The following is a 24,739-nucleotide window of genomic DNA, read 5'->3' on the forward strand; positions in this document are numbered from 1 at the left end:
TATCGAGCAACCTACAAAGAAAAAACAACACGAAGGTAATGACCCTTTTTTGTAATGTCTATCTTTTTCAAAGTTTTCTTCAAATGAACTTGTTTCAATTGCAAATACTTGTGGTATACATTTGGGGGATACCATGGAGGAAAAGGAAGAGAATTTGGAGATTCTTAGAGATCTTGAGAGGGAAAGACTAGAGAAATACCTGGTGATAATGAAAGGAAAATAATTGGTGTTAGAGGATAATAATTCTATGGGATGAAAGGAGTTTTTGGAATATGAGAGAATTAGTGGGCAGTGAGAAGAAGAAGAGGATTCAGGAAATTATTTTGCAAGAGACGCTAGACTTTATCTATTTACAAGAAATAAAAAAAAGGTTTATGCAGGAGAGGATGCTGCAAAACCTTGGGAGTGGGGGATTAAGATGTTGGTCTTACCTCCCTTAGGAAGCTCTAGTGGTTGGCTAATTGTGATTAATGAGGAGAAGTTGAAAGTCCATGATGCGAACTGGGTCAGATCGGATTGTATTATGAGGACATTTAGCTTGATGGATTAAGTTTATTTATCTTTTAATTGATTCATACTTATATAAGCCCTTAAGGCAAGTCTAGTTAAGTCATGTAAGTTACTAAGACAAGTTCAATTAAGTCATATAAGCTACTAAGACAAGTTTAATTAAGTCATGTAAATCTCTAAGGCAAATTTTAGTTTAAGTCGTATAAGCCTTTAGAGCTAAATTCGAGTAGGACTCATTAAATCACATCTCTATATATAAAGGTTGGGCTTCTTAGTTTATTTATCCAAGTATCCAAGCATTGAGAAATTATTTAGTCTTGAGTTTATCTTAGGAGTAATAGTAAGATAATCTAAGAATAGAAGTAAGTTAATCATATCCACCATCATCTCTAGCAGCCACTCTACTGTACGACCATCCACCGCCTTTCGACGACCACAGCAACATTGAATATTTATTGTTCTATCCTGTTTTGATCTTGCTCCACTATTTTAATGATAGGTTATGGAATAATCCCTTCAAGATCTGGATTGATTGTAGAAAACAATTTGCGCAACTAAGTAAAAATATTCACCAAATATTCTCCCATAGTCAGAAAATTATGAAACCAAAGTTGATCGATCCGTAACTTCCTGATCTACGCTTTTTTTGTATTTATGTCCTTCATAGATTCGAATTGAAATTGGGACAAAAATACGATATAGTGGGGTGATGGTGGTGATGACAAGTAGAGTGGATGATAGGGTTATAAATGATAATAGAGATGAGGGTGGATGGTTGATACAGTTTAAGGGATAAGAACGAAGGGGAAGAAATGGTCGAGATCCCAAGGAGGAGAGAGGACTTAACAAACGAGGGAGATTAGAAAATAGATAAGACCTTGCCAACGGTAAAGGTGGCTGATTGGTGAAGAGAGAGGAGAGAGATTAGTGTAGAGAGACTAAAGAGAGGATAGAGGAGGGTAGAAACTACTATTCATTCATCATAATAATTTTGGCTGCTATCCATATCTTTATAGAGACTAGCCAACAAGCCAAAATAACAATTATTAACCCTAATTTTAGTGGACTCTTAGTGATCATGTTCGAATAGGGTTGACCGTGTTCGAATGTAGAAAAGACATTCTCTATGGATGCAAATTGATATAAGCGTTCGCACGCATGTGTTCGAACTCGCCTAACTGCGTTAGAACGCATATTTCACGTTCTCTATTTTTGCGAACTGATGTAGGCGTTTGTAAAGGCGTTCAAATGTGCCTTATTCTACGTTCGAACGCGACCTACAGAAAATTTATTTTTCTAAAAATAAATAACTAATGCAATAAGAAAAAACTCTAGTAAGATGTATCATTTAATTATATTTTTTTATCCATACTTTCAATTTAGGTGAAACTAGAGCCATTAGAATCCTAACTCACGAGGCTATCATCACCTAAATTTTTATAATTTTCTTACATTCGAATTGTTCCAGATCTAGTTTGTAACAATCCATGATTAGATGATTAATCATCATTCAATGGTTGTTCATATAAAGAGTAAAGATACTACTCAGTTTTGGGTATATCAAATGTTTATGGGCTTCAGACTGATGATGATAAAATGGTGTCATGGGAAGAAATGTGGAGAATGAAACAATAGAAAGACTTTGATTGGATTGTAGGTGGAGACTTCAATGCAACTAGATATATTACTAATAGAAAATAAAGGATTGAAGGTACTAAGGAGAGAAGTGTGTTCAATAAGGTGCTAAATTATTTGTAGCTGGTGGATATAAAAATGATAAGGAAATTTACTTGGACAAATATGAGAGTAAAACCAGTTATAGCCTTGTCGGACAGAATTTTTGACTCAATTGAATGGGGGAGGATATTCCCCCTAACCAAGGTCATGACTTTACTTAGAGTGTGCTCAAATCATGTGCCTCTGCTGATGGATTCAGGGGTTAGAACTAAAACAAACATTAATATTAGAACATATGTGGTTTGAAAAACCTGATTTTGATGGTTGGTTAAAAAATGGTGGCTTTCTCCTCTAGGAGGAAAATGTGCTATGGATATTTGGACTGAAAAAATTAAAAATGTGAGATAAGGGATGAGAGGTTGGCGTAGGAATAATAAGGTGGACTAAGAAAAGAAAAAAGAGATGCTTGAGAGCATTAACAAGCTGGATCTTCGAGAAGAAGAGATAAATTGAATTGTGGAGGAGTTGAATAGTAGAGGTGAGTTAAGTTCAAAACTTAGCGAACTCTATAAAGAGAAGGAGGTGCTGTGGCAGCAGAGATCTAGGCAGAATTGTTATTATAGGGAGATTTGAATACTGCTTATTTCCATTCTTTTGCTAATTGTAGGAATAGGAGAACTAGTATCAACTCTATCATGATTAATGGTGTTCCTGTGAGGGAGATGAATACTATCAGTAATCATATCACTGAATACTATAGAAACTTATTTGGAGCTATTGCAGAGTGGAGGCTTTAGATGGAAAAGGACAGCCGAGAGGAGTTTAAGTTGGGAAATGAGGAGGCCCAACAATTGAGTATATGCCTTTCTCTGAGGAGGAATTGTATAAAGCTGTTAAGGAGATGGATGAGAATTCAGCTCTTGGTCTAGATGGGTTGAGTGTGAAGTTTTATCACCATTTTTGGGATCTCATTGAGAGAGACTTGGGAATGGCTCTGCTCACAAGCTAAATTATGCTATGTTAGCTCTAATTCCAAAGAAGCTGGGGGCTGAAAGAGTTGATGAATTTAGACCAATTAGCCAGTTAAATTATAGTTATAAGATTGTATAAAGAAGTGCTAATGGATTGTCTTTGTTTAGTGATTGGAAAACTTATAGATGACTACCAAAGTGCTTTTATAAAAGAAGAAGAAGAAATGATTCTTTTGAAATTGGACTTTGAAAAGGCCTATTATAAGGTGAGATGGGATCTTTTAGAGGACAATTTACGATGGAGAGTGTTTCCTGAAAAGTGGACCAATGGGTCATGCAGTATGTGTCGACGGGTTTTTCTGCTATGATGATTAATGGTGAGATTGACAAGTATTTCAAATGTAGGAAAGGGCTGTGACAAAGGGATCTTATGTCACCCTATCTTTTTTTGTTGATGGCTAATGGGCTACATAGAATGATTGAGCAAGCCAAAGGTCAATGGATGTTGTGTGGGTGATACACTTAATTAGAATATTTTCTTATTGCATTAGTTATTTATTTTTATTAAAATAAATTTTCTGTAGGTCGTGTTTGAATGCGATTGGGGGGCGTGTTCGAACGCCTTTGCGAATGCCTACATTAGGTTCGTAAAAACAAAGGACGTGAATTGCGTGTTCGAACGTGGTAGGGCGTGTTCGCATCGATAGAGAATGCCTTTTGTGTGTTCGAACGTGATCGGGTGCATTTGAACGCGATCAACGGGAGTCCACTAGAATTAGGGTTAATAATTGTTATTTTGGCTTTTTGGCTAGTAGCCTCTATAAATGTGTGGATAGCAGCCAAACTCATAATGCTGTTAGAATATTAGTTTCTTGCCTCTCTATCTTCTCTCTACCCAAATCTCCCTCCTCCCTCTTCACCAACCTACCACCTTTACCATTGGCAAAGTCTCCTCTAGCTTCTAATCTCCCTCATCTATCGAGTTCTCCCTCTTCCTTGGGATCTCAACCATTTCTTCCCCTTCGTCTTTATCCCTTAAACTACATCGACAATACACCCTCATCTCCATTATCATCCGTAACCCTAACATTCACTCCACCCATCACCACCACCATCATCCACAATATATCATGTTCTTGTCCCAGTTGTAGTTCGAATCTGTGAAGGGCATAAATATGAAAAACGTAGATCAGGGAGTTACGAATCAGTTCCACTTAGTTTTGTAATTTTTTGACTACAACAGAATATTTGCTGAATATTTTTCTTAGTTGCGCGGACTATTTTCTACAATAAATTCAGATCTTGAAAGAATTATTCTGTACCTTATTATTAGTATTAGAGCATATCTTTAGGTGTCATAGACCTTATCATTGGTATCAGAGCCAAGCGAACCTCAGACCTTCATTAATAGTTGAAACAAGAAAGATTGAATCAATAAGGAGATTAATGGGGAACACACCGATAAGGGAAGACTCAATCCACGATAACCCTAATCGTGAGGCCGATTCCTTTAGAGCGACTATAGAAGGATAGAGTCAACCAACATCCATGGGTGTGAACATGGGCTTGGCAAATAAACTTAGGGGCATGTTCCAAACATTGCTACATAGGGTTGATGCAATGGAGAATGATCATAATACTTTAAAGAATATATCATGAATCGATCGGCTTCGTCATCTCCTCGACAAAGATCGGTGCCTCAAGAAGGACCAGCGGTGGGACCACACCGAACCGATACCCCATAGGTCTAGGTGCGACATGCTAATGTCAATGATCCTCTTTTACCTATTCCTACACATCATCCCCTACCTCCAATACACAATCCAAGACCGGCACCAGTGCACTTCGTCGATGAAGAGGATTGGAACTTAGAGGATGATGTTGATCCCTTTGGAGATAGTGATGTGCGTGCTCAAGGATATAGAGAAGGAGATCAACAAGCACATAGGTTCAAACCTGAACCAAACGTTTTTTACGAACCCGACAATACTATCTGAGGGAGAACCGCACGCTTGGACTTTCCAAAATTTCAAGGCAACGATCCGACGGATTGAGTGTTTCAAGTTGAATAATACTTTGATTATCAAGGTACAACAGAGGACGCAAAGGTCCAGATGGCAAGCTTTCACCTCCAAGGAACGGCATTGCATTGGTATAGATCGACTATTCATGGTAGAGAATTTATTAGTTGGGCTGACTTTTATAGGAGGATTACACGTAGATTTGGGACAGTGGCATATGAAGATTTTGCTGCTACATTAAGCAAGATGGTTCAAAGGACGACCGTATTGGAGTGCCAAGCAGAATTTGAAAGAGTTAGTAGTCATTATGAGCCACCTTGGCCCAAATCAGCATTGATGAGCACATTCATTTCAAGGCTACGGGTGGAGATACAAGTAGATATTTGTGCTCTTTGCCCTACCACTCTTGAGGAAGCCTTTGAGAAGGTCATGAAGATGGAGCAAAAGCATAAGGATCTCAAGATGGCAGCGAAAACAAGTTGGGGCAACGGAGATGGGCGGTTTACACCTAGAACACCGGCTAGAAATTCTGCGGGTTCAAAAATAGCGGTTGCTAGTACTAGAGTATGATCACCTTTGAGACCTTCTTTCGATATTAGAGGAGGCATAAGAACCCCTGTTCGAGCTCTCACACTTGCCTAGGTGGAGGAGCGAAGAGCGAAGGGCTTTTGCTTTCGATGCGATGAACGTTTCACCCTCGGTCATCGGTGTTCCAAACCGATGGGGAGTGTGATGCTCATCGACGATCTCGAGAAGGATGATGAGGTTGTTGGTAATGGAGAGTGTTCAGTGGAGGTCCATGAGGAGACCGTAGAGGAGGGTGCAGAGGAAGATATCCAAGCTGAAATATTAATGCATGCATATTCGGGTACTTCCGCGTCGAGAACATTGCGAGTGGATGGACTCGTTAGAAAGTATTGTGTACACATCCTCATCGATTTTGGGAGTACACACAACTTCTAGATGGGAGGTTAGTGAGAAGATTGGGCTTGGACTCTGAACCGACCACGGGATAAGACATTGCTATTGGAAAGGACAGGAAGCTTAAGGCGAAGAGCTTGTATCGTCAGGTCGGTATAGGGGTGTAAGGACACGACATCATTGTGGACTTGTATCTGTTGGCGTTGCGAGGAGTAGACATTGTCCTAAACATTCAGTGGTTACAAAGCTTCAGACCCATCACTTTTGATTTTCGGAGCATATGGATGAAATTTAAGCAAGGAAACAAAAATGTGAGGCTTGATGGCATTTGATCTCCGCCGATTCCAGCGATGCAGCCGATGGTGGGGCTGCTGATCGGTTACGGTATTAAAAGATAGGTTACGGAACAATTCCTTTAAGATCTGAATTTATTGCAAAAAGCAATCCACATAACTGTGGAAAAATATTCGTCAAATATTCTCTTGAGTCAGAAAATTATGAAATTAAGTGGATTAGATTCGTAACTCTTTGATCTACAACTTTCGTATTTATGCTCTTTGCAGATTTGAGCTACAACTGGGACGGAAACATGAAATAATGTGGGTGATGGTGGTGGTGATGGGTGGAGTGGATGTTAGGGTTATGGATGGGTATGGAGATGAAGGTGGATGGTGAATGTAGTTAAGAGATGTAGACAAAGGGAACGAAGTGGTCGAGATCCCAAATAAGAGGGGTGACTCGACAAACGAGGGAGATTAGAAGTTAAAAGAGACCTTGTTAACGGTAGAGATGGAAGGTTGATGAAGAGGGAGCAGGGAGAGAGTCTAGAGAGAAGATAGGAGGTAAAAAATCAATAATCTAATAGCATAATGAATTTGGCTGCCATCCACATACTTATAGATGCTAGCCAACAAGTCCAAATAACAATAAATAACCCTAATTCTAAAGCAATCTTGTCGATCGCATTTGAACGTGCTCGATCACGTTCAAACGCACAAAAGACGTTCTCTGTATGTGCGAACGCGATGCAGGCTGATACACTTAGTTAGGATTTTATCTAATTAGTTAAATCTAGCTCTGTGCAGTTTTGGAAAAATATTTTTAGAATATTCGACACATATCCAAATAATATCAAACTAATTGGATAAGGTCGACAACCTCTAGATCTACAACTTTGATATTCATGACTTCTCCAGATGTGGAATATATCTATGACAAAACGAAAGCTTAATCCAAAAGGTATTCAGAAAAGATAAGGAATACTGGTTTAGTTGGTTTGTTAGGGTTTCATATTGTTTTAAGACTTGTTGGCTAGCCTCTATAAATATGTGGATAGCACCTAACTTTATATTGCTATTGGATTCTTAATTTCTTGTCTCCTATCTTCTCTTTAGACTCCTCTCTCCTCCTTCTTCACCATCCTTCCACCTCTACTGTTGGCGAGGTTTCTCCTCGCTTCTAATCTCCCTCGATTGTTGAGCCACCCCTCTTCTTTGGGATCTTGACCACTTCGTTCCCTTCGTTCATTTCCCTTAGTCACTTCCATAATCTACCCTCATCTCCATACCCATCCATAACCCTAACATCCACTCCACCCGTCACCACCACCATCACCCACGTTGTTCCATAATTTTGTCCTTTCTACAGTTCGAATATGTAAACGACATAAATACAAAAGTTGTATATTAGGAAGATACAGATCCAACACAATTAGTTTCGTAATTTTATAATTACCGAAGAATATCTGACGAATATTTTTCCATGGTTGCGCGGACTACTTCCTACAATAAATTTAGATCTTAAGAAATTATTCTGTAGCCGATCTTTTGGTTCTAGATCCCATCAATTTGGTATCCGAGCTTTAACAAATTAGTATCAGAGCCTATCACTTTGGTATCAGAGCCTATCAATTGGTATCAGAGCAGGCGAACCTCATACCTCCATTAATGGTTGAAACAATGAAGATGACATCAACAAGGAGACCTATGGAGAGCACATCGACCAGGGAGGACTCAATGCACGATGATCCTAATCATGAGGCCGATTCCCTTGGAGCGACCACGGCAGGACCAAGTCAACCAACTCGCTAGTAAGGCCTCTATTAAGGTTTGGTCGAGTCTTTGAGGGCGGTTTGGATCTCCTGCATGTTCTCCTTCAACTCGACCGAAAATGCTTTAAAAAAAACTTTTGCCCACGCCGGTGGCTCATCGTCGACCATTGTTGGGATTGGAGGGGGTGTTAGATCAACTCCCATAGGAACGGAGATGAGATCATGGTCCTCCATGGTCAATGCCTCCTCGTTGGCCTTGGAATGTGTGTTAACCATCTTCCGAGGAACGTCGGCTTTGATACCAATGTTACGGACCAGATCTGGAACGATCTGCCCATAGGATGATTATGAAAATTAAGGTGGAGCCTCGTGAGTTAGGGTTCTAATGGCTCTAGTTTCTCCTAAATCGGAGGTCGGGATGAAAAGATAAAAGTAAAATAGTGGAGATAGGTCAGGGAGGGCAGAGCGGTAATTTTTGACATTGTGGCGGTCGTCGGAAGGTGGTGGACGGCCAAGGGTGGTGGTGGACTGCCATGTAGTAGGGTGGCTGCTGGAATTAGGAGGTGGCTAGGGTTTGGATGCTTGAAGGAACGAAAAATAGAGCGGCGGATGCATTGCCACGCCAACCTGATACCGCTAAGCTTGTAGCCTATTCTTCTCTCACTTTTCCTTTTATTGGTGAGCTGAGGTATGCATATACATCTGACCCAGATGTTTTGAGATTGTCATAGGAGGTGATGAATGATCCAGAGCACCATCCAAAGTTGGAGAACCGAGGTGGTTTGGTGCTGAACCGCGGATGCATTCGGGTGCCCGCAAATGATGGATTGTGGAAGAAATTATTGGAGCACTTCCACCAAACTCCAGAGGCTGGTCATGAGAGTGTCTTGAGGACTTATAAGAGGATATCTCAGAGTTTCACATGGCTAGGATTGAGGCGAGATATGAGGAGTTTTGTCTATGCTTGCGAAGTTTATCAAAGGGCTAAAGCAATCAATAATCTAATAGCATTGTGAATTTGACTATCATCCACACCTTTATATAGGCTAGACAACAAGTCAAAATATAATTATTAATCCTAATTCTAGAAAATTCCTGCTGATCACGTTCAAACGCGCCCGATCGTGTTCAAACGCACAAAAGACGTTCTCTATATGTGCGAATGTAATGTAGGCGTTCGAACGCACATTTTGCGTTATATGTTTTTGCGAACCTGATGCAGGCGTTCGCAAGGGCATTCGAACGTGACCCTTTCCACATTCCAATGCGACCTACAGAAATTTTATTTTAATGAAAATAAACAACTAATATAATAAGAAAAGACCCTAACTAAATGTATCAAAACCATCCATTGGCTGGGGGACATGGTGGCAACATCTCGGTATGCGGCACACCTGATCATTTCCCCGTTAGAGGTCCTAACTAGACATCTGTCAGTGGTTTACGCTAGCAATGAACTCAATGAGCAACGTGAGCTGTGAAGGGAGCTGCGAAGCGTGGATCCTAGTGACACGCCTTGGGCGATAGCCGGTGACTTCAATGCTTTTCTAGCGGTTGGTGAGGAAAAAATGCATGGTGCCCATGGCACTTGGACCCAAAGCTAGGGCGTTCCAAGATTTTGTGAATGTAGCTGGGGTGTTAGACATGGGGTTTGAAGCTATCCCCTACACATGGTGTAACAATAGGACAGGTGTCGAGAGGATGTGGGTGCACCTCAACTGGGTGCTAGTCAATCCCCATTTGTGCGAGAGTCTGCAACAGTAGGGTGGTGCACCTCGACCAACCAGCGTCTGATCACGCTCCTATTCTACTACTTTGTGATGACTGAGGACAGCAAGTGGCGTGACCTTTCAGATTCAAGAGGATTTGGTTCAAGTATGAGGAGTGCAAATCCATCATGGTGAGGGTTTAGAGTAAGAAATCCAATGGGAGGCCATGAATAATTTGGGCACAAAGTTGCTGCCTCGCAAAGGGCTATAAGGAATGGAGCAAGACTAGCATCGGCAAAGGGCTCTAAGTCCCTGGAGGGCTTGGACACTCAACATGGCTTGGATGGGCCACGTGTCACCCAAGTCTGATCCTTATACAACCTTAAAGGCGCTCTGAGTCGGCAAGTGAACCTGTGGTGGCTGCAACGATCTCGCTTGCAGTGGGTGCAAGAGGGGGATAGAAACACTAAGTTCTTCCACCTCTCAACCATTGCATGAAATCGGCAGAACCACATTTTTGGAGTACAAAATGAAGCTGAAGAATGGGTTATGGAGCCTAGATTGTACAATTTTATTAAATGTGGTTTGTCCATGAATTTGCCATTACAAAAATATTGGCCTTATAATCTCCCCTAAATTTCTAGAGTTTACAAAATTTCCTAAGGTTAAGACACATTCTCTTATTTAAATATTTTCAGTAAACCCTTCCAAAATCACAGACACTAGAAAAGCCTCGTGAAATGCATGTGTGTGATAAAAGTCACATATATGAAAACTACTCCCTTTAAATGTTTGCTAGAGATAGTAAATATAATTACTTTTTTGTCACAAATTGATAAGGAAGATTAATCATGCAACCATTAACTATCATAGGATAGAGGAGGGAGGAAAACCAATGAACTCATGAGGAGCATATATCTGAGTCTAGCAATGTCATTTGCATAGACCAGGTGCCATTCGAACATTGGAATTGTAACATCCCCACCCACTTACCATGCACAGAAACGCCTATACTCAACATAAGTCTATCTTAGAGAGAAATCATGTCGTCATCAAGTTAAACATGTTAATATATTAATACCTAAATTTATACTAGACAATTACATAATTGGGTGGAATCTACATAAGCCATAACAAACTATCAAGATACAATTAAAACAACTGATACATGAGTACAATATAATCTGACCTGTATTATATAAATCATTCTCTAATATAATGGAGTACAAAATTAATTTCTATATAAACTAACTTATATACTATCTCACATCTAGCTCAATCTTATCTTCGCTATAGAAGGTCTCTTCGGAATATCTCAAGTTACTATTACATACCTCATATTTGAGAGGGGTTAGAAAAGAAATAAAAAATGTTATGAGCAAAATGCTTAGTGAATAGACCTTATACTGAATCAGGGATATCAAATAGAGAATAGCTCATATACTATATAATATAAATCAGAAATGAGCATCATGCCATGAATGAATATAAGCACGCATCCTTAATAATATATATAATACAATATATGTATCATGTCATGACTAATCAAATATATAATTCTGATACGATCACGCCTCGGGCTATGGAGCTCTGATACCAAATTGATACGATCTCCCCTTAGGCTAAGGTTCAATCTCTTCTAATTTCCTGATCTGGACTAGATCTGGCACGGAATGTTGAAATAAGATCCTGAAATATGTCGCCGTCAAATCAATATGAAACTTTGATATGTTGTAGACCTAGAAAAGAGCTTTCCACCAAATCTAGTTTTAGGTAAATTGGATATGGGGATCTCGAGATATCATCCGATTAGTGGACGAAGGTCAGGTGGTCTGTTTTGGATCCGTGGATGAAGGCACGTGATCCTAGGTAATGGTGGTTGAAGGTGGACTGTCGTTAATGGGGTGGCACCGGTAAAAAGTGGTGGTGAAAGGGTTATGGTTGATGGAAGGGTTAGGGCAAGTGTTGGATAGATTGGAAGAAGGGGGAGGAGAGGACCACCCCTAAGGGACAAGGGTGATTGGCCGGTCGAGGGAGGTTAGAAGCGGCGTCGCCGGGGATTGAGAGAACGGGAGCGAAGAAGACGAAGGAGGCAAGGCAAAACTCAATCTCAATATTCAATAATCAATTCCTGACTTTGGTTGCCATCCACATCCTTTTAAAGGCTCACCAACAACTCAAAATTAACCCTAAAAATATAATTTTCGCCGACCGCGTTCGAACTCGCCTGACCGCGTTCGAACGCACCGAGTTCACTCCTCTGGATTTGCGAACGCGATGCAGGCGTTCGAACGCGCGATCGAACGCCCCTCTCGGTATTTGCAAACGTGATGCAGGCGTTCACAGTGCGTTCGAACGCGGCACAATGCACTCTCTTCACCCACGTTCACAACCCCGTTCACAAACTGCGTTCGAACTCACTCCACCCGCGTTCGAACGTGACTTACAGAAAACTTATTTTAATGGAAATTAAACACTAAAACATGAAACAAAAACACTCCTAAAGTGAATCCATGCTCGAGACGACGTCGGTGAAGTCCGAATCGTATCAAATTCTTAATAATGTATAAATAAATCTTTAGTTATACTATCATCATAACTCTCTTAAATATAACACATATGATGCATGTAGACCATAACTATGCTATGATATCAAATGCAACCACATATCATAATGACTACTCGATATGTCATGACTAATCAAATATATAATTCTTAATAATGTATAAATAAATCTCTAGTCATACTATCATCATAAATCTCTTAAATATAACACATATGATGCATACAGACCATAACCATGCTATGATATCAAATGCAGCCACATATCACAACGACTACTCAATAATTAGGTATATTAGATGATAATAGAATCATATGCATTTTCCAATATCATAGTCATCAATGTCAACTCTAAAAAATATCATTATCATACTAGACCACTATGCACAATCAACATCTAATGCCCAGTCTCATAATCCATCCCGAAGGCTTAGAGCATACCCTACTAACCGCTAAGAGTATCTCAATCATATAATCATACCTTGCTAATCATTAAGGATATTATTATCATCTAGACTTGAGTATCCAACTAGCCAATATAAATCATATGAGGATAACTCACCATATATGCCCTAGCGAACTACCTATGTCCAAATGTCTATTGCACATACAGATTACTAACTTCGCATTTAAGGCCACTAGATCGTGAATATACCAAGCAATCAATCAACTTCAAGAACACCCTAACTCTCACGCCCACTCTGATATCTTTATGTTTTCTACCAACTAATTTATCTATGAGAACTCATGCTTTCCTTCTAAATAACAGATCATATGCACTTATTTATTACTATAATAAGTCGTGCATCTTAGAAATTTAAGTGGTAAGGAGATCAAAAGAAATATGATGCGATGCATCTTTGATTATATATCTAGTCACATGTATACTTATGCTAAGATCATCTCGATATAAAGTCATACTACTATAGTCATCTTTAATCTTCTCTAGATATCAACAACATATTTATATCCAAGATTAGTTTAATCAAATGAATGACATAGCATGCTCAATTGTAATAATCTCTATATAAAATCATATAATCATGTTGCATATACATTATATGTAATATATTCTAATATTGGAAAGCTCTCTCGAAGGTAAGACTACTCACAGTTTGATCAAAAGACACAAACTACGTATGCTTCACGTTTATCAACCAAGTGTCAACTTACCGCTAGCAAGATCCATGGGGTCTCAGATAAGGGGTTGGGATCTAAAAATATTTAACTAATATAAAGTTAAGTCATTTATCCAAGTAAACTCTATTGGCATAAATATGATAATCTATTAAGTTTAGAATTACTTCTTTCATTTTCATTAAGTAACTAGACCTATACTATAGATATTATTCTGATACGATAAATATAATATTATCTTAAAATGTTAGTTACAAAATAAGAATAAAGAGAGTTATTCTCTTCTATATTAAAAGATAAAAGGCTCAATATATATATATATATAAACAAGAATTTCATTATAAATAATTTGTGATTCGTACTCTATCTTGATTAATCAGAAAATATATGGTCTATACTTAATTATACAAATTAATTAATTAATTAATTAATTAATAAGACTAGTATCTCATTCTATACACCATAGTATATAATAAATTAATTAAATTACTCAAAATATATATATTGAATATTAGTGTATATCTATAAATCTCATGATTATAACTATTGAAGCTATCACTTAATCTAATAAAATGTACGATTCGATCCATATTGGCTCCATGCGTGGCATTGGGTTCATTGGGATTAGCCTATTTATCTAGTTGAGTTTATTAAAAATAATACAAGCATTTTTTGTTAGGGCGCGTTCGATGCAAATGCTTGCACACAATCGCAAAAATAAAAAATGCAAATTGCACATTTGAACGGAATTGGGTCTTCCGAATGCCTGCATATGTTCACATTGGCAAAGAGTGGAAATTCTGTGTTCGAACGCACCGCAGCGAAAGTGTGAGTTTTGTTAGGGTTTGTTAGGGTTGTTTAGAGTTATTTAACTCGGTTGATGAGTTCTTAGGGTGAGCCTATACAAATATGTGGAGAAAACCCTAATTTGAGTTTATCTTGGATAATTGAATTGGCTTTGGCCTTTATCTCTAACCATTGGCGCCCTCTCCCACCTTCCTTTTTCCACCACCCAAGTCTTTGGTCGGCCTCTTCCAGCTTTTAACCACCCTTTTCTACAACAACGTCTCTCCCTTCACACCAAGAAGTAAACCTAACATTCATCTAGCCATTGGAGGGCTATCAAGCTAGGATCTAATTGACCTTCAGCCACTATTGGATCAATAACTTGAGATCTAATCATCCAAATCCTATGATCTTAGATTCATTGAAAAGCTCTCTCCAAGAGCAACAACACATCTAAAACTTAGAAGCTTTATTGAATCCAGAACTGTTGCGATTGGATTAGGCTGGCTCATAACACAATATATATATATAAAGTAATACCAATATTTATGTTTAACAATTTCTAACATAATTAATCATTAATTTTACTAATAATAATTAATAATAATCATATTAATGAATATATATATTAATTAAAATAATTAATGCCAAAATAATCTAGTTGTATTAACTAAAAATAAATACATAAATTAAAAGAAAACAAAAACTTCATTGTCGTAGTGTTTGGCTTGGCTGGGTCGGCAAGAAAGGGCTCGATGGCTATTGGCTAGCTTGCGTCTCGGGTCCGACTCGCAAACCTGAGAGAGAGAGAGAGAGAGGAGGAGAGAGCTCACCTCGATCACCGCAACGGTGGCGGTGACAATAGCAAGCTGGTGTTGATAAGAGCAAAAGAGAAAGATAGAGATTAAGAGAGTGGAGAGTTCGAGAGAGAGAACGAGATAGAGATTAAGAGCGATAGAGAACAAGAGAGAGAGAGTGGCGGCGGCTCTGGGGCCTACTGTAGCCAATCGGTAGTAGAATTTTGTGATATGATCTCCCCTCAAAAGGGTTGATCCGACTAGCAACTAGGTTTGCGCAAGAATTTGCACGGAGCTTGCAAGAGATTTGCTAATGGATCTAATAGTTGGATTGACATAAAATTTTGATATGTTGTAGCCTAAGGAAAGAGCTTTCTAATTAATATAATTTCACTTGAATTAGATGGCTAGAGAAAGAGATATATTTGAAAGATTGTATGAAGATTGGAAGGTCAGAACTGTTGGATTCAGGTATGAGCAGGATTTGAGATCTGTGGGCGGAGGCATCGACTCTTAGGTGGAATATGGTGGTGATAGGCTGGCGATGATGTGGTGGCATCTGTAGGGATGATGGTGATGGAAGGTTAGGGATGGTGAATGCAGTTAAGGTGATGGTAGAGAGACTAGAAGAAGAGGAAGAAGTGGCCCTACCATAAGGGTCTAAGGTGATTGTGATACACTTAGTTAGGATCTTTTCTTATTACATTAGGTGTTTATTTTCATTGAAATAAAATTTTTGTAAGTTGCGTTCGAACGCAGGTGGAGTCGCATTCGAATGCAGGTGGAGTCGCATTCGAATGCCCTTGTGAACGCGTTGTGAACACCTTGTGAATGCTCGCGTTTGAACGTGGTCGGGTGAGTTTGAACGCCCACATTCGAACGCTTGTGTCGCATTAGCAAATCCAGAGAATAGGCTTTTTTGAGTGCGTTCGAATATGATCGGGCGCGTTCAAACGCGATCGACGAGAATCCTTTAGAATTAGGGTTTCATATTGTTTTAGGACTTGTTAGCTAGCCTCCATAAATATGTGGATGACAGCCAACTTCAGGTTGCTATTGTATTATTGACTTTTTGCCTTTTATCTTCTCTCTAGACTCCTCCCTCCTCCCTCTTTACTATTCTTTCACCTCTACCGTTGGCAAGGTTTCTCCTCGCTTCTAATCTCCCTCGTCTGTCGAGTCACCCCTCTTCTTTGGGTTCTTGACCACTTTGTTTCCTTCGTCTACTTTCCTTAATCACTTCCACAATCCACCCTCATCTCCATACCCATCCATAACCCTAACATCCACTCCACCCATTACCACCACTATCACCCACGTTATTCCATATTTTTTTCTCTACTATATTTTGAATTTGTGAAGAGCGTAAATACGGAAGTTGTAGATCAGGAAGTTACAGATCCAACCCAATTAGTTATGTAATTTTTTGACTACTGCAGAATATCTGATAAATATTTTATCACAGTTGCACTGACTGATTCCTATAATAAATTCAGATCTTGAAAGAATCTTAGCGTAGCCTATATTTGGTTCCAGAGCTTAACAATTTGGTATTAGAGCTTATTATTGGTCTCAGAGCCTATCAATTAGTATCAAAGCCCATCAAATTGGTATCAGAGCTTATTAAGTGGTATCAGAGCTTAAAAATTGGTATCAAAGCCCCATCAATTGGTATTAGAGCCTATCAAATTAGTATCAGAGCAGGCGAACCTTAGACCTCCATTAATGGTTAAAACAATGAAGATGACATCAACAAGAAGACCTATGGAGAGCACACCGATAACGGAGGACTCAATGCATGATGATCCTAACTATGAGCCGATTCCTTTGGAGCGACCACGACAGGACCGAGTCAACGAACGTCCATGGGTTCGAATATGGACGAGCTAAGAGGCATGTTCCAAACACTATTGCATAGAGTTGAGAACATACAGAAGGATCACAATGAATTCAAGGACTATGTCGTAAATTAATTGGATTCGTCATCTCCTCGACGACGAACAAAGTTTCAAGAAGGACCAGTGGTGACCCCCATTAAACCGATACCCCATAGGTCCAGGTGTATGATATGAGTGTCATGATCCTTTCCTACCTATCCCTTCTGAAAAAACCCCTAGACACACGTATGTATCTAAATACTAGGCAATGATCTCGCTCGTTCGCTTAAGTAAAAGATCGAAGAAATATAAAGAACGAAAGTAAAGATGAACACCAAGATTTTAACGTGGAAAACCCAAACGGTAAAAAACCACGGATCCAAACTCGGATCAAAACCAATCACTATGATAGTAGCAGTTACAAGACTGACTCACAAAACAACCCGTCGATCCAAACGACTTGGTTCCTCTCAGTCTTGATCGCTAGAACCCACGATTCACTGCTTCTTGTGATTGAAGTCCAATCTCAGTAACCCTCGAGATTGATCTTTCGTCTAGATAGCCCTTAAGACGAAAGATTAAGATTTTTAGATGCGAAGGGCCTTGTTTGTTGAAGAACCAATGTAGCCTCCAAAAGGTCTCCTTGAATAATCTCCTTCAACCCACATAGAGTTAGGGCAACACTATCCTTATATATGATCTCCAAGATATTTCCAAATCCAAGTAATATTCGTACTCACGAAAATCCAATAAATTGCAAACTTCATAGGTGCGTTCGAACGCGGCCCGAGTGCGTTCGAACGGCCTAACTTAATCTCACTTGCGTTCGAACGGGCCCAAGTGCGTTCGAACGCGACAGCTTGAATTCTTCAGGTTGCGTTCGAACGTGTTTGTGAACGCTGCTCTCGGTCTGTGTGAACGCAGTACCCGCGTTCGAACGCGTTTGTGAACGCGGCTCTCTGTCTGTGTGAACGCAGTGCCCGCGTTCGAACGCGCTTGTGAACGCGGCTCTCTGTCTGTGTGAACGCAGTGCCCGCGTTCGAACGCGCTTGTGAACGCGGCTCTCTGTCTGTGTGAACGCAGTGCCCGCGTTCGAACGCGCTTGTGAACGCGGCTCTCTGTCTGTGTGAACGCAGTGCCCGCGTTCGAACGCGCTTGTGAACGCGGCTGAGAACGCGACGGCTTTTCTCCAATGATCTTGAAATTCTTCACAGCAGTGATATTCTAGACTTGTGTAAAGCTCATATACATGAAAAAATACACTTAGAATATTTTGTACACAATTGCCAACAAATAAAAACCTAACAATCTCCCCCTTTGGCAATTTGTGACAAAACACCTATGTTACAAGATATTACAAAGATATCAAACTGAGCAATCAACAAGTCTAGAATATTTTGCACATCAATCCCTGCAAGGAAACATATACCAATCCAAGATCAAGTGAAAATAACTTGAAATAGAAAAAAAATCAAAACACAAGTTATCACAAGAGCAAAAATTTAAACAGACAAAGATTAAACACACGTTATCACAATTGCTTCAAGTTAAGTTTCAAATGCCAAGATCAACCATCAAGTAAACTCCACTAAACTCCCCCTATGCCCATACTCCCCCTACACACCTAGACACTTAACCACTGAGACACTCTCTCCCCCTTTTTGGCACAAATGCCAAAGACTAAGAACTCGGAGGAAACTGACGATGAAGAATCGTCAACACGGAATCAAGTACAGTTCCCTGACGGATTTGCTCAGTACGTAGATCATTCACCGCGGAATGGAGATCCTGCACTTGAGTACTAAGTTGATCGAACCGGTCCGAGTACTGAGGTAACTCCCCCTCAGTGGGAGATGAGTCATCGGCAGAGCTATCATCTAAACTGTCGAGATGCGATGACCGACTAGCGGCGGAAGAGGACGGTTTGAGAGGAGACGTCTGGTCGTGAGCTTGACTCCGCTTCAGAGTAATCCGATCCAATGGTTTCTGTGAAGTAAGTGAAGGTTCCGAAGCATCTACTCACACCCCACTCTGAGTGCACAAATTGGTAAGAAAGATGCCAAAAGGTAATCCCTCACGAGGTGCTTCTTTCTGTGCAGCTGAGAGAATCGAATCATAGATCACTGCAGCTAAGTCAATAGAGACTCCCGATAACATGGCATGAAGAAGGAACGCACGATCCAAACTAATGCTGGAATGTCGGGTCTTGGGGGTGACATTGTACAGACAAAAGAGATGAAGCATGCGAGCCACAGATGTCAGCCTTGCATGTGGTATCATGTTACCTTTCCAACGTTCCCCTTTGATCAGGACTGTACCGGCATAGTCATTTATATCAGGGAGTGGAGCAGACGTCGGATACTGAAACTCACCATCAGGCAAACTCAGTTCAGCACGAATAACATCGGAATCCAAGTATATAGATACACCACGAACAGTAGAACGTATACAGTGATCGAAAATCGTGGCATTACTAAAGAATTCTCTAACAACTTCCACATAAGTAGTCCCGCTCATCCGACACACTGATAACCATCCTCGGTCAGTAAAGATCTGTTCAATCCCCAACTCAGAAAAATCAGATATAACTACGGGTCTTTCACAAATAACAGGACGGGTGCCAAAATTATGCTTGTAACGACCCTTAGCCGTTGTTGAAGAAAACTTGGGAGCCGAGGATGGCGAGGAAGGCGGCCTTGGTTTCTTGGTCACCGTCGTTTTCTTAGGCATTCTTGAAAAGAAAACACGTTTCAATATTCAATACATTCCCGAAAGCAACCAAAAAAATAGCAAGAAATCCAAAGAAAAATGGTAAAAACCATGAAGCCCCAAAAGGAAAAAACATCTTGCACTTGAAAAATGCTAAGATATCACGTTCAATCTCACAAGAACCATCAAGAGTTGAACATTAACGTGATCAAAAGTTGAGAACGCACACATCACTCAAAATCAAGCAAGTGTATATAAAAAAAATAATAGATGATCATACCTTGCAAATGTGGGGAGAAACTCAAAATTTTGGTGGAAAGACACTAGATCCGGAGGAGATCGACCCCCAAAAAGGATTTGAAGTGAAAAATTCGATGAAAAACACCAAGATCTTGAAGATTTGAGAAGGGGAAAATGAAGGGTTTTTAGGGTTTGGAGAATGGAAGATGAAACCCTTGGGTTCGGACGCAATATTTAAAGAACCCACGCGTGCGTTCGAACGCACCAGTCCGCGCGTTCGAACGCCCTTTTTTTTTTTTAATTTAATTTAACTAAAAACAAGGTAAAAATCTTTTTGAAGATGCACTTCTAGAATTCCAAAATATATTCAAGACATAGAATATGACAATCAAATGAAGTAAGTCATACAAGATCAATCAAATCATCAAAAGCATATTATACTCAATTCGAATGCATCACTCAAAATTACATTAATCTTGATTGATCATAACGATATGCATATGCAAGATGATCATAGATAACATGAACCAATCTTCTTAAACAAACTTTACTATATAAATAATGATGCAACACAGTAGTCAAACCGACTCAGTATAGAAATTTTGCACTTTTCGACTTATTCTCCATAATACAGCAGGAATTTTTCCTGTATTTTTTTTATTGAAACATATATGTGCAATGATGGCTTTCACACATAAGTAGGTAGCCCTTTTCTTGAAATACAAATCAAACAATGTGCAAGAAGAAATTCACATATATCAATTTTTTTTTTTATTAACATTTGCAAATAATGTACTGAGTCAAACTGGCCTCGAAACAAGACGGCTTTCACACTAACTCATTGCAGCCCTTTTCATTGATCTTTTATAAAAATATATTTTATAACTAAGCATGAGGTCAAACTGTGCAAATCAAAGTTAATAGAGAGCTATTTAAAAAAAATATTCATGATATTATGCTCACTCAAGAATACACATACGTTATGAGGCATTAAAAAGTTATTATTATAGAAGTCGAGGGAGTGACAAATTCAAAATTGAAACAATATACTACAAGATGACAAAATTGACTATAATAACTCACAATCAAGAGAAAAATCAAATTTTTATGTCAAGAGGATATTATTGAATCTAGGAGTGCATCAAAAAATTTTTTTTTTTTTTTATAACAAAAAAAAACTCTCGACAAATCTAAAACTGAAACCAAAGAAAATTTCAGAGTAAAAGAAAACCAAAAAAAAAAAAATGAAACAAAAGAAACTCGCAAACTAAAAAGAACACAAATCCCAATAAAATCAGTCCAAAGCACAAATCCCTAAAGAAGTACGAAGATACTCAAATCTCTGTAAATCCAAAGGTTTTGTAAACAAGTCACCCAACTGTTTCTCCGTCTCAACATGTTCTAGTGCTATTGTTTTGTCTTCAACTAACTCGCGTATAAAATGATGTCGGATATCAATATGTTTTGTACGCGAGTGTTGAACAGGATTTTTCGATATATTAATAGCACTCATGTTGTCACAATAAAGCACCATAGTATCTTGTTCAATGCCATAATCCTTGACCATCTGTTTCATCCATAGTAACTGAGAACAACAACTTCCTGCTGCAATGTACTCGGCCTCCGCAGTAGATAAAGATATCGAGTTTTGTTTCTTACTGTGCCATGCAACCAGATTGTTTCCAATATAAAAACATCCACCTGAAGTACTTTTTCTATCATCACATGAACCTGCCCAATCAGAATCCGTGTATGCCGATATGATAGCACCCGAGTCATAAGTAAACCAGATACCTAAATCAACTGTGCCACTAACATATTTTATGATACGTTTCACAGCAAACAAATGTGACTCCTTAGGTTCAGACTGAAACCTAGCACACACACCGACACTAAATGCAATGTCGGGTCTACTAGCCGTTAAGTACAAAAGGCTACCGATCATGCTCCTATACACTGTCTGATCAACACTTTTTCCTGACATGTCCTTACCTAGTTTGGTAGTTGTACTCATAGGAGTTCTGGCATGTTTTGCATTTTCTAAACCAAATTTAGTCACAAGATCCTTAGCATACTTGGTTTGAGCGATAAAAATCCCTCTCTCCAATTGAGTAATTTGAAGCCCTAAAAAGAACTTCAACTCACTCATCATACTCATCTCAAAATGACTGTGCATGAGATCAGCAAACTCCTTAGCTAATAATTGACTCGTCGCCCCGAAGACAATGTCATCCACATATATTTGTGCCACAACTAAACTCTTGTTTTCACGTCTAATGAATAATGTCTTGTCCACTCCCCCTCGAGTGAACCCCGCATCCACTAAAAAGGTGGTCAACTTCTCATACCAAGCTCTCGGAGCTTGTTTTAGCCCGTAAAGAGCCTTTTTCAATTTAAAAATATAAGAAGGAAATTTTTGATCTTCGAAACCCTTAGGTTGTTCCACATAAACATCTTCATTCAGGATACCATTTAAGAAAGCACTTTTAACATCCATTTGAAACAATTTAAATTTTAAATGACAAGCAATGGCAAGCAGTATATGAATAGACTCTAATCTAGCAACAGGTGCAAATGTCTCATCAAAATCTATACCCTCAACCTGAGTGTATCCCTGTGCTACTAGTCTGGCTTTATTTCGAACTATATTGCCATGTTCATCACTTTTATTTTTGTAAATCCACTTTGTTCCAATAACGTTCACATTCTTAGGTCTAGGAACTAAATACCAAACATCATTCCTAGAAAATTGCTCTAATTCCTCATGCATAGCATTTACCCAAGAATCGTCTAATAATGCTTCTTTCACATTTTTAGGTTCAAAAGAAGATGTATAACAAGTAAATGATACCTCACTTTGGATTTGTCGTCTTGTCTTAATCGGTCCATTCACGTCTCCGATCACTTGTGACAGTGGATGATTTGATTTCACTCTAGCAGATGGTTCCGGTACGTTGCAGTCATTTTTGTTCATTTCAACTTTGTCCTCATCCTTATTCTTAATTTCAAGATCAAGCTCCTTTCCTATTTCTTCATAATATGTATCTGCAGAAACAGAAATAGAAGTAGCTTTAGTTAAGTCAGTCGAGGATTCATCTATCATAACATTAGCAGATTCCATAACAGTAGAAGTTTCAAGGTTAAATACTCTGTAGGCTCTACTATTATTCGAGTACCCCAAAAAGATGCCTTCGCTACTTCTAGTGTCAAATTTAGTCAAATATTCTCGATCACGCAAGATATAACATTTACTACCAAAAACTCGAAAATATTTAACACTAGGTTTCTTACCTTTCCAGATTTCATAAGCAGTCATATTTGTACCTGGTCTTAGATAAACACGATTTATTACATATACCGCTGTATTGACCGCCTCTGCCCAAAACCTTTGAGTAACCTTTTTAGCATGAAGCATAACCCTAGCCATTTCCTGCACAACTCGGTTTTTTCTTTCAACAATCCCGTTCTGTTGTGGAGTTATAGGAGCTGAAAACTCATGTTGAATACCAAGAGAATCGCAAAATATAGAAAAATTTTCATTTTCAAATTCTCTACCATGATCAGAACGAATCCTAACTAGGGTTGTAGATTTTTCATTCTGCAATTTTAAGCACAGTGATTTAAAAACTTCAAAGGTTTCAGACTTCTCACGTAGAAAGGCAACCCAGGTATATCTGGAGTAATCATCGACCATTAAGAATATATAGCGTTTACCTCCAAGACTTTCGGTTTTCGTTGGACCCATCAAGTCCATGTGAACTAATCGTAGCACACGGTCAGTGGTAGCTGCATTTACCTTCTTGTGTGAGATACGAATTTGTTTTCCAATTTGACATGAACCGCACACTCTTTTTGACATTTCTTTTATCTTAGGTATTCCTCTTACCACTTCATGTTTGGACAGAGTAAATAATTCCTTGTGATTCACATGTCCAAGACGTTGATGCCAGAGATCTGCAATGTCGAAAGACGCACTGTTACATTTCAGTTTATGTGAAGTTCCAACGACATAGCAATTATCAGATGTTCTAGATCCATAACATATAACATTACCATCATGATCTAGAACAGTACAATCATTTTTGGAGAATTTTACCTCATAATCTTCATCACAAAATTGACTGATGCTCAGTAGATTAGCTTTCAAGCCCTTAACATAAAGAACATTTTCGAGACTAGGAATCCCTAGAGTACTTACCTTTCCTTTACCTATTACCTTTGATGAATTACCATCTCCGAATGTCACAACTCCCCTTTCATGTTTTTCAAGATTAGAAAATAACGACTTGTCACTCGACATATGTCTTGAACAGCCACTGTCAAATCACTTTTCTTGACCCATATGGTTTTTGTTTTCATTCCATAAATGAAAGCAGTTCTAGGTTTTTGCAAAAATTTACAATGAGGTCGAATATGCCCTAGAATGCCGCAATGATAGCATGTCGGAACAGACCCTTTTCTACTCACCTTTTGTCGAGGAGTGTGACTAAAGTTTACCTTTGGTGCCGTCAAAGATTCACCAGTTTGTAGATTCATCTTCAATTTTGAAGGATTCATCCAGGATTGCTTTGAAAATACGATTGATGGCTTCAGGTATTCTTCCTTTTGTATACCTGCAGAAACAAAAACAGTTTTATTATTATTTGAATTACCAGTATATCCAACACCATACCTGTCTTTTCCAGAGATCTGAGCTTTTAGAATCTCGTCCAGTTTGTTCTTCCCTTTTAGAAAAGTAACTTCCTTATGCAATCGCTCTAGTTCAATTTCAT

This window comes from Typha angustifolia, chromosome 5, assembly GCF_048772165.1.
Source record: "Typha angustifolia cultivar Huaian chromosome 5, ASM4877216v1, whole genome shotgun sequence".
Taxonomy (NCBI): Eukaryota; Viridiplantae; Streptophyta; class Magnoliopsida; order Poales; family Typhaceae; genus Typha; species Typha angustifolia.